Raw genomic sequence first — 14838 nt, 5'->3', positions numbered from 1 at the left:
TCGACAATGAGGAGAGCGGAGATGCACAGAGCTATCATAGAGCATTATGTGTCTAAAGCTGTGTTTCCCCAAGGGGAGCTGGAGGTGATATCTATTGGAAAACATGGTGGAGACGCAGTACAGGTGCAGATTGAAAAATTGAGACTCGAGCACGAGTTCCGGGTAAGGCAGCTAGAACAAGAAGAGAAACAGTTAGAATGGCAAGAGAGAGAGAGGCAGTTGGAGTGAGAAGAGAGGCAGCTGGAGAAACAGAGGGAAAAGGAATTTGAGCTGGAGAAGTTAAAGATGACGGCAGCGCAGGGGCCCATGCCAAACCAAGGTGGAGGGTTCAGGGCAACCCAGGAGGTTAGGCTGGTTCCCCCATTTGACGAGACCGATGTTGATGGTACTTTCTCCATTTTGAAAAAGTTGCTGCAAGTCAGGACTGGCCGAGGGATAAGTGGGCTGTTTTGCTTCAGAGTGTACTTAAAGGAAAGGCCCAACAAGCTTACTCGGCCTTGTCCGCAGAAGATGCCCAGACGTATGAGGTGGTGAAAGAGGCCATACTCAGGATTTATGAATTGGTCCCGGAGGCATACCGGCAGAGGTTCCGGAATGCGAGGAAGCAGTGGGGCCGCACGTATTTAGAGTTTGCCCGTGAGCTGCAGACATATTGTGAGTGTTGGTGCGCCTCGAAAGGGGTCAATGGGGATTATGACAGACTGCTACAGCTACAGCTAATCCTGATTGAGCAATTTAAAGGTTGTGTTCCTGAAGGTATGAGACCCTACCTAGATGAGAAAGAGGCAGACACTTTAGCAGCAACTGCTAAGTTAGCGGATGAGTGCGCATTGACACATAAAACGAAGTTTACCCCGAGTAAAGGCTACCAGAAGGGTAGTCAAGAGGGCGGGGAGAGTCCGCCAGAAAAGTCAGAAAGTAAGCCGGGGACTAGTGAGAAGGATAAGGTAGACCGGGAGCAGTTTGGTAGGAAGTCTCCTGGGGTCGTATGCTATAATTGTGGGAAAGTCAGACTCTTTGCAAAGAAGGAGACGGGGAAAGGAAAAACGGCGGTTCCGACTGGCTGTATTGAGCTGGTAAACAAACCGCTGGGGGAGAAGAGGTCTGATAAAGTTCAGGAAGGGCGCGAGAGGTTTATCTTGGCCGGAATGGTGTCGGTGAAGGAGAGGTTAAACCCAGTTCCAGTACGGATCTGGAGAGACACGGGAGCTTGTCAGTCACTGATCTTAAGGAGTGTTTTAGACTTTAGTTCAGAGACCGAGACTGGGGAGGTCAGGGTCATAAAAGGCATTGGGAAAGGGACTGAAGCAGTACCTTTGCGCCAGACACACCTAAAAAGCGACTTGGTCTCTGGACCGGTCACGATCGGGGTGAGGCCTGAAGTATCGATGAGAGACGTGGAGGTCTTACTCGGTAATGACCTCGCCGACGGAGAGGTGTACCCAGCAGTAAGATTGACAAGCCAGGCTGCCAGGATTGAGGCCCCGCCCATGGACTCACAGGTTTACCCCGTTCGCGCAGTGACTCGGGGCATGTCTAGAAAGGCTGCCGAAGTAAATATAGCTTTGGCTGAGACATTTTTACCAGCCTTGTATCAGAAGGGGTTAGAAAGGGAGGAGCAGCGTAGTGAAATGAAAATTAAGGTAGATTTATCATTAGCAAGGAAGGAACTTCTACAGGCACTGGAGTGAGACGAGGAGCTGATGGTTTTGACGGAGACAGCTCTCTCCGAAGCAGAATTAAAAAGGGAGCCACTGGGCTATTGTGTGGAGGAGGGAGTACTAAGGAAGAAATGGAGACCAAGTACCGTGCCCGCAGATGAGAAATGGGGGGTGGTGCCAAAAATTTATGAGGATGAGATTCTTAACCTGGCCCACAAGATACCCCTCGGTGGACATTTTGGGGGGAGGAAAACAGTCGGTAGAATCATGAAAGAGTTTTACTGGCCACATAGGAGGAAGGATGTTATTGACTATTGTAGACGTGAGCTAACACAGTTACAGGCTTTTGCTATGCTAACAGCTTGCCACGATAGGCGAACAAACTTAGTCGGTGTTATCACGAAAACTAATGAGGCTAGTGTGCCACCTGATAAGGGGAAAACCCATTTTGAAAATTTAAGTATGGTGTCGACCAGATGGGAGAAGTCTATTGTTTTGGCCAGCTTTGCTGATAAGGTCTCTCCCTTAATCCCCGAGCAAAGCGACCCGCTAAGAGAGCTAGTTAAACGGCATCCACACATATGTCCGGATGTCCCGAGGCGATGCAAAGAGCCGGGACATGGTGTTGTTGTCAGATCAGGTCAGCCTAGTGAGCAACACCCCTATAGGATGATTAATTCAGTGACAAAAGGGCTAAAGAACGCAGAAGCGTATATTGGCGATGTAGTGGTCTGGAGTGACACGTGGGAGCAGCACAGTGTGGCACTGTTTAAACGGCTGTTAGAAGCCAGCCTGACAGTGAACCTCGCAAAAAGTGAATTTGGCCACGTGAAGGTCACTTAGATGGGATTTGTGGTAGGACAGGGGCAGCTGGCTCCGATGCAGGCTAAGGTGCGGCTATCTCTGAAGTCCCCACCCCGACAGACAAGAGAGCCCTGAGAAGGTTCTTGGAGATGGTGGGGTACTATCGGAAGTTTTGCAAAAAAAAAACTTTGCGGATATTACCCACCCTCTTACTAAGCCCTTGCCAAAGAATACTAAGTTGGTGTGGGACGACCCTTGTTATCTGTGTCCGGGACGAAAGCCACTGAGAAGTTACACTGATCACAACTCATTAGTGTTTTTGGCCACTATGAAGTTTGCTAAATTGGAGCCTGGTCTTGGAGCATTATTAAAATAACACATATAAAAGAAATGGAAACTGTGATTGCTGACTGCCTGTCAAGGTGTTGAAAACTTAAAGTTCTCTGTATTAGCCAAATAGCTGATGACCATATATATTTGTGTGTATGTAATAGTGTATTCATGCCTATAATTTTTACCCCGGTAAAAATCCTTTGAAGGATAGGGGTGTGACAATAGACCAAGTTATCAGAAGATTGATGCTGATAAGAGAGAAACATTCCAAATGTTAATGAGAGACGAGAGAGATTAACGAAAAGAGACACAGTTCCGAGTATTGTCAGACCGGTGGCTTTGAACCTGAACTGTTTGAAGTTTGATGGACAGGCGATACCCCAGCAGGGGGATAAAAGGATCAGGTTCGCTAAGGCAAGTGACACACCACGACACCACGAGATAACGAGACCCTGGAAGTGCGGTGTGCCCCCACAAGTTGATGGGAGTTTCGGAGGTCTGGTCGCGGGACCGACCATAGATGCACAGCGTGAAAAGGTATGATTGGCGGGAACCTGGTGTGTGTGTCCGCCCTTGCCTGGGTGCCGGGTTCACCGCAGAAGAACGATCATATCCGGAACGGAGGGATCACAGTCGGTGACCTCAGAAGACATTACAAAGGGCTCGCCCGAAAGCTAACAGCGAGGAATATCAAAGGTCTGTTTGAATCCGATTCGAATATCATCATTTGCTCTCTCTCTCTCTCTCTCTCCCCCCAACGGCACAACAACGATTACTGCGAACTGAACTAAACTGAACTGAACTCTGCGTCACTTGAGACTGATCATTTTACCCCTAGACTGCGATAGAGCTTGATTGATCCTATTATCCTGGTTCTGTGTACATGTGTGTTTTATCATTGTTAACCTGTTGCATTTATATCCTTACTATTAGAGTACTGTGTTACTTATTTCTTTAATAAAACTTTCTTAGTTCCAGTAATCCAGACTCCAACTGAGTGATCCATTTCTGCTGGTTTGGCAACCCAGTTACGGGGTACGTAACAGCAAGGAAGAGAGAAAGGAATCTGATAGGAGAGCAGAGTGGACCATAGGCGAAGGAGAAGAGAACTGGGGGTGGGGGTGATAAGCAGGTGAGAAGAGGGATGAGAGCAGAGTGGAGAATATGGTGGGGAGGAGTTATCGGAAGATAAAATCGATAATCATGCCATCAGTTTGGAGGCTACCCAAAAGGAATAAATTTATATCATTGTTGCTGTGGTGACTTGAGTTTTTTTACGCTGAGTAGAAGGTGCCCGGAAGTGATTGCCATGGGTAGTGGTGGAAGCAGATACGAAAGTGGCATTGAAGAGGCATTTAGACAGATACATGATTGCAGGGAATGGAGGGATTGCAGATCATGTGCAGGCAGCGGAGATTTAGTTTCAATCAGTATTGTGTTTGACACAGCTATTGAATGGTGTGTTCGTGCTGTACTGTTCTACGCTCAGTGGCTACTTTATTGGGTTCTTCCTGTACCTATTTAAGTGGCCACTGAGTGCATTTACATGGCCTTCCGTTGTTGTAGCCCATCCACTGCAAGATTCGATGTTTTGTGCATTCAGCGGTGTTCTTCTGCATGCACTTGTAGTGTGTGGTCACTGTCGCCATCCTGTCAGCTTGAAACAGTGTGGCCATTCTCCTCTGTCCTCTCTTATTAAGAAGATGTTTCAGCCCACAGAGCTGCATGCTATTTGTTTACCGCACCACTCTCTGTAAGTTCGAGAGAGCGTTGTTTGTGAAAATCCCAGGAGCTCAGCAATTTCTGAGATACTCAAACCACCCTGTTTGGCACCAACAATCTTTCCATGGTCAAAGTCACTTAGATCGCATTTCTTCCCCATTCTGATGTTTGGTCTGCACAGCTGAAACCCTTGACTGGGTCTGGGTGCTTTGCAGGACTGGGGTTTCAATCAGAATAGCTAACATTGCCCCTTGATTCCATAATCTGCTTTTCTTTTCTCCTTGTTGTATTTTTGCTATTTATTCTCAACCCAAATCACAAACAGAGTCATTGCCATTGTGGTTTGTCCCATTGGCTGTGCTGAAGGAGAGCTAGATTTTTTACAATAGTTGCCACATTTAAAAACCACAGACCACTGGCTGTGAATTGCGTTGGAAGAGAATCTAAATCCGAATCAGAACTAGATTTAATCCCACTGGCATATGTTGTGAATTTGTTGTTTTACAACAGCAGTACATTGCAGTACAGGATAAAAGAGCTATATATTGCAATAAGAAATACAGAATATTTAAACATTAGGTTAAAGAAGTAGTGTAAAAAGTGAGCAAAAAATAGTGAGGTAGTGTTCGTTGATAGTGGAGTGGGAGAAGCTGTCCTAATACATTGAGTGTGTGTCTTCAGGCTCTTGTACCTCCCCTTTGATGGTAGCAATGAGAAGGGGGCATATTCTGGGGATGGGGGTCCTTAACGATGCTTTGAGAGCTTGAAATTGTTATTGGCACAATATAAGTTTGTCTTATCCTTTCAAAACAACTTGCCATCTCTTCATTGCATAACTTCTTCCATGGAGTCACACAACACTGAAATAGGCTCTTTGGTCCACTATGTCTACATCTAACCTAAGTCCTTGTCAAGATCACCCCTTAGTCTCTTACTGTGCAAGGAATAAAGTCCTATCCTGCTCAACGTCTCACTATAACTCAGTACCTCAAGTTCTGGCAACATCCTCAGAAATCTTTTCTGCAATCTTCCCAACTTCACGGCACCTTTCCTGAAGCAGGGTGACCAAAACTGAACAGAGTATTCGAAATGCAACCTGACTGCCTTGTGTAACAGCAACATAATGTCCTTACATCTAAATGCCCTGACTGAGGAACGCCTTTTGTAACGTTGCTCATATTGCATTTTCCGAACTGCAGTCCAAGGCATGCACTTTATTAGGTACACCTGTACACCTGCTCCCCAATCATATGGCAGCAACCCAGTGCATTAAAGTATCCAGATGTGGTCAAAAGTTCCAGGTGCTGATCTGGAATTTTCAAACACAACACTATCTAGAGTTTACAGAAAATCGTGCAAGAAACAAACAAAAGCATTTAATGAACGACATGAGAGAGGTTAGAGGAGAATTACAAGAATGGATCAAGCTGACAAGAAAGTGACAGTAACTCAAATAAGGACAAGTTTCAACAATGGTGTGCAAAAGAGCATCTCTGAACGCGCAACACATTGAACCTTGAAGTGGATGGGCTACAGCAGCAGAAGACCACAAAACAAACACTCAATGGCCCCTTCATTAGGTACAGGAGATACTTAATAAAGTGGCCACTGAATGTGTCTTCCCATTTGTGGGGTATCCATATCTCCAACTGGTTGGACCGTGGTGCAGAATCTAATGGAGCATGGTGATTCCCAAAATACGGAATGTGTTGTTGATGTTTCCGAAGCCTCAGCCAGTTATATCAGAGTCGGGGAGAGAGAGTGTCTCCAAGTTCACTCAACTTGCTTCAGTCTGGCTGTGCTGAAATGGTACAGACTTCCACTGAGAGTCCTAGCATTACAATAGAGCCCTTCTCTGGACCTCGAGATGTCACTGGGTCAGAAGCTACTCTGTATCCAAGTTATGCTCTCTGGCAGTCCAGAAAAGGAAAAGAGCAATGAGTTCATGTTCCATTTCCCATTGAAATGGCTACATTCTTGACACTGTACCAAAGACTAATTGAAAACTCTCATTCAGAGGGTGCCTTGCTCCCAATTATTACTTCATGTTATGAGAATGACTTCAAATTGGAGTCAAACTTTTACAGAAGGGAAAATTGTGCTGGAATTGTCAGTTTCATTCAGCCTTAATATCTAACTGAAATGGAGCCTTTTAGATGAGTTAACGTCGAGTTATTCATTCAACCGAGACACCAGTGTACATCTAATTTGGCGCTGGGTCAGATTCGGGCCACTATGTCCAACCCACAGAGACTTTGTTGAGAAGACATGGACGGGGGAGTTTCTCGGTGATCAACAAGCCTCTGAATTTCTAGTCTATAAGGAATAATAAATCAGTCATGATGGAAAGGCAGAACAGAATTGATGGACTTTTTTTTTTGTGTGCCATAATCTGACAGAGCCTCGGCGACCACTTTTTCAAGTGGTTGTCTTGGAGGAAAGATTCTGTGAGTGGTCCCCCACGTCCTTCTCACAGCGCCGTTTTTTTTTACGAGGCCGAGTTGCAAGCTTGACACTCAACCCGGCATGGATGGAAAGCGGGCCCGGGAGCAGCCCGACTGGATTCGAGCTCGGGAACCTTCGCTCCGGAGTCCGGCACTGATGTCACTGCGCCGCCGGCCGGCATTGATGGGCTAAATGGCCTAATTCTGCTCCTATGTCACATGGTCCTTTTGATGGAAGCCACTTTCTTGAAGTACCCCTCTGGCTGCTTTGGAGGATGTTGGGGAGTGCGGAGCAACCTACCAGGGTGAAGCCATCATAACCAAGTCTCTGGCTCTGTGGTTCAGAAGAGAGGGAATTCAGTAGCAATTTGGCAGATGTTGTTTGGCTAAGGAACTAGTGCAGGATTCAGGGTTTCAGATTTCCGGATCATTGCCACCTCTGCTATGGAAGGTATGATCTGTTAAGAGAGCAGCTCACACCTAAACTTGAGGAGAACCAATACCCTTGCTAGAGCTGTTGGGGAGGATTAAAACCTAATTTGGCAGAGGATAGGAACAGGAGTGATAAGCTGAGAATGGGACATTTGGTATACAAGTCAATGCATTGGGTAGTGAAACGGTGAGGAAGGACAGACAGATGACAGGGCAAAATTGCAGTTAGTGAGTTGAATTGAAGGACAAAATCAAAATGGGTAATGAATTTAAGACTAAAGGTGTTATATTTGAATGCATGCAGTGTTTGGAGTAAGGTAAATGATCATGTAGCGTAGTAAGAGATTGGCAGGTATGATGTTGTGGCCATCTCTGAGTTGTGGCAGAAAAAAGATCATAATTGGGAGCTTAAAATCTAAGAATACACATTGTATCAAAAGGACAAGCAGGTAGGCAGATGGGGTGGGGTGGCTATGGTTGGTAAAAAATGAAATTAAATTTCTCAGAAAGAGGTGACATAGGATCAGAAGATGCAGAATCATTGTGGGTAGAGATAAGAAACATCAAGAGTAAAAGGATTCTGATAGGAATTATGTACAGGCCTCTGAACAGTATCAGGATGTGGGCTACAAATTACAATGGGAGATAGAAAAGGCATTTAAAAAGGGTAATGTTACAATAGTCATGGAGGATTTCAATATACACAGAGATTAAGAAAATCAGTTTGGTGCTGGATCCCAAGATAGGGATTTTGTAGAATGGCTACTAGATGGCTTTTTAGAGTAGTTCATGGCTGAGCACAAAAGGGAAAATACAATTCTGGGTGTTATGTAATGAAGCAGCTTAGCTTAAGGTAAAAGAAGCCTTAGGAGGCAGTATTCATAATATGATCAAATTCACCATGTAGTTTGAGAGGTAGAAGATAAAAGTCAGATGTATCAGTATTACAGTGGAGTAAAGGGAATTACAGAGGCATGAGAGAGGAACTGGCCAAAGTTGATTGGTAGGGAGCACTAGCAGGGTTGACTGTAAAACAACAATGGCTGGAATTTCTGGAGGCAATTCAGAAAGCAGGGGATAGATACATCCCAAAGATCAAGAAGAATTCTAAAGGGAGGATGAGGCAATTGTGGCTGTCAAAGAGCATAAAAGCAAATGGGGGGGGGGGGAGGGCATAGCATAGGGAATATTAGAGGGAAGTCAGAGGATTAGGAAGCTTTTAAAAAGTAGCAGAAGGCAAGTAAAGAAGCCATAAGGAGTGAAAAGATTAAATATGAAGGTGATCTAACCAATAATATAAAAGAGGATACCAAAAGTTTTTTTCAGATATATAAAAAAAGTAAAAGAGATGCAAGAGTGAATATCAGACTACTGGAAAATGATGATGGAGAACTGGTAATGAGGTTGGGGGGGGAGACAAAGGAATGGCGGACACATAAGTATTTTGCATCAGGCTTCACTATGGAAGACACTAGCGGTATGCCAGAAATTCAAGAGTGTCAGGGGGCAGAAGTGAGTGCAGTTGCTGTTACTAAGGAGAAGGTGCTTGTGAAGCTGAATGATCTGAAGGTAGATAAGTCTCCTGGTCCAGGTGGACTACACCCCAGGGTTCTGAAAGAGGTAACTGAAGAGATTGTGGAGGAATTACCCATGATCTTTCAGGAATCATGAGGTTCTGGAATGGTTCTAGAGGACTGGAAAATTGCAAATGTCATTCCACTCTTCAAGAAGGGAGGGAGGCAGAAGAATGGAAATTATGTGTTATTTAGCCTGATTTCATTGGTTGGTATGATGCTGGAATCTATTATTACAGATGAGGATTCAGGGTACCTGGAGGCACATGGAATTCTTTGAAGAAATAGCAGGCAGGATAGATAAAGGAGTGTCAGTGCATGTTCCTAACTTGGATTTTCAGAAAGTGACAAGGTGCCGTACATGAGGCTGTTTAATAAGGTAAGAGCCCATGGTATTACAGGAAAGATACTGGCCTGAATGGAAGGTTGTCTAACTGACAGGAGGCAAACAACGGGTTTAAAGGAGTCTTTCTGGTTTGCTGCCAGTGACTAGCGATGTTGGGACTGTTTCTTTTCTGAAAGGCTGAGGTAGAGTGAATGGGGAGGGGATGTTTCCTATAGTGGAGGAGTCTAGGACCAGAAGGCACAGTCTCAGAATAGAGGATGCCTGTTTAACAGTGCTAAGAAGGAACTTCTTTAGCAAGAGGATGGTGAATCTGTGGAATTCATTACCATGGACAGCTGTGGAGGTCAATTCATTGGATATATTTAAAATGGAGGGTGATAAGTTCTTGATTAGTCAGGGCATCAAGGTTTATGGGGAAAAGGCAGGAGAATGGAGTTGAGAGGATAATAAATCACTCATGATGGAATGGCGGAGCAGATTCTATGGAATGAATGGCCTAATTCTACTCCTACGTCCTATGGTCTTACTGCGCTAAATCTCTGAATAAATAAAAATAAAATATCCCAGGAATAAATTCTTGAAAGAAAGTTCTGTTACCAATTAATTATCGGGCATGTACGTCACAGTAACAAGACTGGAAGAGTTTTATCACCATTATCTTGTCTCTGCCCACTAATAATGAGAATCTTTTAAACATCCTGCCACATTTAATTGTCTAGTATCTTGTTGCAGAAATACCAGACATTAATTAACAATATACAGGACACGATATTTCCCTGTATTACCACATTCCTTCTTACAGATATAGTTAATGAATAATTTGAAAATAGAAACAAGAGAGATAAAATACTGCAGATGCAGGGATTATGAAACAAAAGCAGATAATACAAGATGTCCATCCACCAAGAGCAGAATATCTGGGTTCCTACCATTTTAATTCCTATTCCCATTGCCATTCTGACTTGTCTTTTGCCGAGATGAGGCCACCCTCAGGGTGGAGGACAACACATATTCACCAACCTGATGGCATGGACATCGATTTCTCCTTCTCGTGAATTTTTTCCCTCCGCCTCCCCTCTTCTTCCATTCCCTGCTCTGGCCTCTTACCTCTCTCTTCATCTGCCTGTCACCTTCCCCTGGTGCCCCTCCTCCTTCCCTATCTCGCATCATGATGCACTCTCCTCCCCTGTCAGATTCCATCTTCTCCAGCCCTTTGCTTCCAGCTTCTTACTTCATTGCCACTCCCCCACCTGTCTGGCATCACCTGTCACCTTCCAGCTATCCTCCTTCCCCGCTCCCAAATTTTCACTCTAGCACCTTTCCCCTTACTTTCCAGTAATGAAGAAGGGTCTAAGCTCAAAACCTCGACATCGATGCTGTCTGACCTGCTGAATTCCTCCAGCATTGTGTGTGTGTGTGTGTGTGTGTGTGTGTGTGTGTGTGTTGCACTGAATTATTAGCACCTGCAGACTCTCTTGTGTTTATAATGCAAGAAAAGCTTGGGGAGAGACTGTGGCAATTGAAACAGAGTCAATATTTCACCTCACTTATCCTTCCACCAGAACTGGAAGAGTGAGAAAACAAGCATGGTTTAAATTTTAGAGGCGAGGTGGGTAGAGGGAACGGAATACCTGTGATAGGGTGGAGAGCAAGGCCGACCAGGTAGTGGTGACTTCTAATGCCTCTAATCCTAGAGAGAAAAACAATGAACAAGGAAGAATGCTGCAACTACTTAAGTCATAGAATTGCAGAACACTACGGCACAGAAACAGGCCCTTCAGCCCATCAAATCTATACCAAACTATCAATCTGACCTCCATATCCTCCCATCCTTGTATCTATCCAAATTTCTCTTAAATGTTGAAATCAAACCCGTGTCCACCACTCCCACTGACAGCTCGTTCCACATTTTCATTGCCCTCTTGAGTGCTGGAGGAACTCGGCAGGCCAGACAGAATCTTTGGAAAAGGAAAAGCAGTCGACGTTTCAGACTGAGACCCTTCATCAAGACCAGTCCTCAGGAAGGGTGTGGCCTGAAATGTTGACTGTTTACTTTTTCCCATAGATGCTGCCTAGCCTGCTGAGTTCCTCCAGCATTTTGTGTGTGTTGCTTGGATTTCCAGCATCTGCGGATTTTCTTGTCTTTGATCTACATAAGATAGCTTATATACGGTATGTAGATTGATTGTGTGTCCATAGAGTGAAACTAGACACACAAGTGTCTGTACATATGTTGACTCAGACAGGAAAATATTTTATTTATTTATTTAGAGAGACAGCGTGGAACAGGCTCTTCCAGCTCAATGAGCCACACTGGCTGGCAACCCACCTACTTAACCCTAGCCGAATCACAGGACAATTTACAATGACTAATTATCCTACCAACTGGTATATCTTTGGACTGTGGGAAGAAACCAGAGCACCCAGAGGAAATCCACGCAGGCATCAGGAGAATGTACAAAGTCCTTACAGACCGTACTGGAATTGAACTCTGAACTCTCTGCTCCCCAAGCTGTGACAGTGTTGTGCTATCTGGTATGCTACACAATCAAAGACAGAGCCGTGGTTGTGCAATGAGTGGTCCTCAGTTTTACGTTGCTGAGAGATGGTTAGATTTCTTTGGGTCAGTTCATGAACCTGATGGTTATAGGAAAGTAACTGTTCCTTGACCTGGTGGTGTGGGACTTCAGGCTTTTGTACCTCCTGCCTCATGGTATGGTTGATTGTCTGGTGCCACAGTGGAAATGTTAAATAGCAGAGGTGATAGCTTTAAGAGGGGAAGATTTGAATGTTTTTTTTACAGCAGGAATGATAAATGCCTGCATGCCCAGCAAAGGGAGATGGTTCAAAGTTCAATGTAAATGTACTCACCATTGCCCAGGAATGGGAAAGCCCACAAAAAGTGGTGATTACAGCCCAGTCTGCGATGGGAAAGGTCTTCCCCACCATTGAGCACATCTACAAACACAAGAAAGCAGCATCCATCATCGTGGATCCTCCCCATTCAGGCCATGCTCTCTACTTGCTGCTAACACCACGAAGGAGCTACTGGAGCCTCAGGTCCCACACCACCAGGTTCAGGAGCTGTTATTACTCTTCAACCATTCGGCTCCTGAACCAGTGTGGACAACTTCACTCACCACAACAGTAAAGGACTCAAGAACTCTACAACTTATGTTCCCAGCATGCATTAATTAATTAATTATGTATGTAGATATGTGCGTGTATTTGTGTGTATGTTGTGCCGTTCTATATTCTATGTGGGACCAGCCTTGTTGCCTGTGATATTGTTGGTTTGAGCATGCATCAAATGGCTTGAGACTTTGCTGCCTGTGATTCTACACACACAGCGTGGCCACTTTATTACCTATCTCGTGTACCTAATAAAGTGGCCAATGAGTGTGCATGCATGGTCTTCTGCTGCTGTAGCCTTTCCACTGCCAGGTTCAACATGCCGCACGTTCCGAGATGACCTTCTGCACACCGTTGTTGTAATGCACGCTTATTTGAGTTACTGTTGCCTTCCAACTCAGCCTGAACCAGTCTAGCCATCCTCTGACATAAAACGAGAAAATCTGCCGATGCTGGAAATCTGAGCAACACACACAAAATGCTAGAGGAACTCATAAGCCAGTCAGCATCTATGGGAAAGAGTACAGTCCACCTTTCAGGCTGAAACCCTGAAGCAGGACCGAAACGTTGACTGTACTCTTTTCCTAGATGCTGCCTGGCCTGCTGAGTTCCTCCAGCATTTTGTGTGTGTTGCTCCTCTGACATCTCTCATTAACAATGTATTTTTGCCCACAGAACTGCCACTCACTGATGTATTTGATGCTTTTCACACAATTCTTTGTAAACTCTAGAGACTGTGTACGTAAAATATCCCAGGGGATGAGCAGTTTCTGAAATACTCAAACCACTCTGTCTGGCACCAACAATTATTCCACAGTCAAAATCACTTCAATCACATTTCTTCTCCATTCTGATGTTTGATCTGAGCACTACTGAACCTCTTGACCATGTCTGCATGGTTTAATGCATTGAGTCGCTGCCACATGATTGGCTGATTAGATATTTGCATTAACGAGCAGGTATCCAGGTGTACCTAATAAAGTGGCCACTGCATGGATAATTGCACATTTAGCTTGTGCAATAGGAAGAGGCTACTGAAAAGCTCTGCCAATCATCATGAAATTTTTAAAACTAAGAAATATTAAAAACTGCTGATGCTAGAAATCTGAGATAAAAATAGAAGGTTGTGAAAACACTCAGCAGGTCAGGCAACATTGCTATCTGCACTAGTCACATGTTCGGAAATACAGTGAAAAACTTTTGTTTGTCTTCCATCATTCTGCATATTCATACATCACGGAAGTATGATGAAAAGTGAAGGCAGAATATCAACTTTCATAGTACCCTTCTCAAAAAAACCCTCAAAGATTGATTAGACATGACCTACCATATGCAAAGCCATGTAGACGCTCCCTGTCTATCCAAATACTTATATACTGTGTTCGTTAGAATACCTTCCAGTAATTTACCCACTACTGACAGCAGGCCGGCTAGCCTATAATTTCCCAGCTTACTCTTAGAGGGGTTCTTGAAGAACGGAACAACGTTAGCTATCCTCTAGTCCTCTGGCACCTCACCCATGGCTGAAGCTAGTTTAAATATCTCGGCGAGGGGCATGCAGTTCCTGCAGTAGCCTCCCACTGAGTGAACACTTCATCAGGCGCTGGGGATTTACCATCCTAATTCACCGTGAGACAGTTTGCATTTCCTCATCCGTCGTCCGGATACAGTCCATTTAATCTATTTTTTTTTAATTGAGATACTGAGTGGAGTAAGCCGTCCCGACACCTTGAGCCTCGCTGCACAGCAACCCCCAATTTAACCCTAGCCTAATCATGGGACAATTTACAAAGACCAGTTAACCTACTAACCGGTGCGTTTTTGGACTGTGGGAGGAAACCGGAGCACCCGGAGGAAACCCATGCGGTCACGGGGAGAACTACTTACAGGCAGCATCAGGAATTGAACCCGGGTCGCTGGAACTGTAAAGCACTGTGCTAACCACTACACCACCATACAGCCCATGACCTCACCATTCTTTTCCCTCAGCACGTAGACTGTTCCTCTGCCAGAGGTGCCGGGTATTTCCACCACTTTCTGGTTCTGTTCATCTTGTTTGGTTATTTGCAATGAACAGTTGTCTCAGGACTCACCCCACGCTGCACAGCCCTCCCAGTACTGGAAGAGGTTAAAGCCACTGGGATCATAAACACAAGAGATTCTACAGAGGCTGGGAGTCCAGAGTAGTACATAGAAAATGCTGGAGGAACTCAGCAGGTCAGGCAGCATCTATGGAGAGGAATGAACGGTCAATGTTTAGGACTGGGACCCCTCATCCGGACTGGAAAGGAAGGCAAAGAAGGTGAGGGAAGGCAAGTCCTGATGAATAACCTCTTTGACTGTTTGTTCCTCCAGCAATTTCTATAAAAGCCACTGGGAGTGAGGTTCAG

The 14838-nt window shown here is 44.9% G+C and overlaps 1 protein-coding gene across 2 annotated transcripts in view; it reads left to right on the top strand.

The window, feature by feature from the left end:
* LOC140196168 (rho guanine nucleotide exchange factor 26-like) overlaps window positions 1–14838 on the top strand; it is a 231939-nt gene that overhangs the window by 187788 nt on the left and 29313 nt on the right. The gene's annotated exons all lie outside the window — the stretch shown is intronic.

This window comes from Mobula birostris, chromosome 4 (genome assembly GCF_030028105.1).
Source record: "Mobula birostris isolate sMobBir1 chromosome 4, sMobBir1.hap1, whole genome shotgun sequence".
NCBI lineage: Eukaryota > Metazoa > Chordata > Chondrichthyes > Myliobatiformes > Myliobatidae > Mobula > Mobula birostris.
This window is presented reverse-complemented; position numbering and strand designations above follow the sequence as displayed.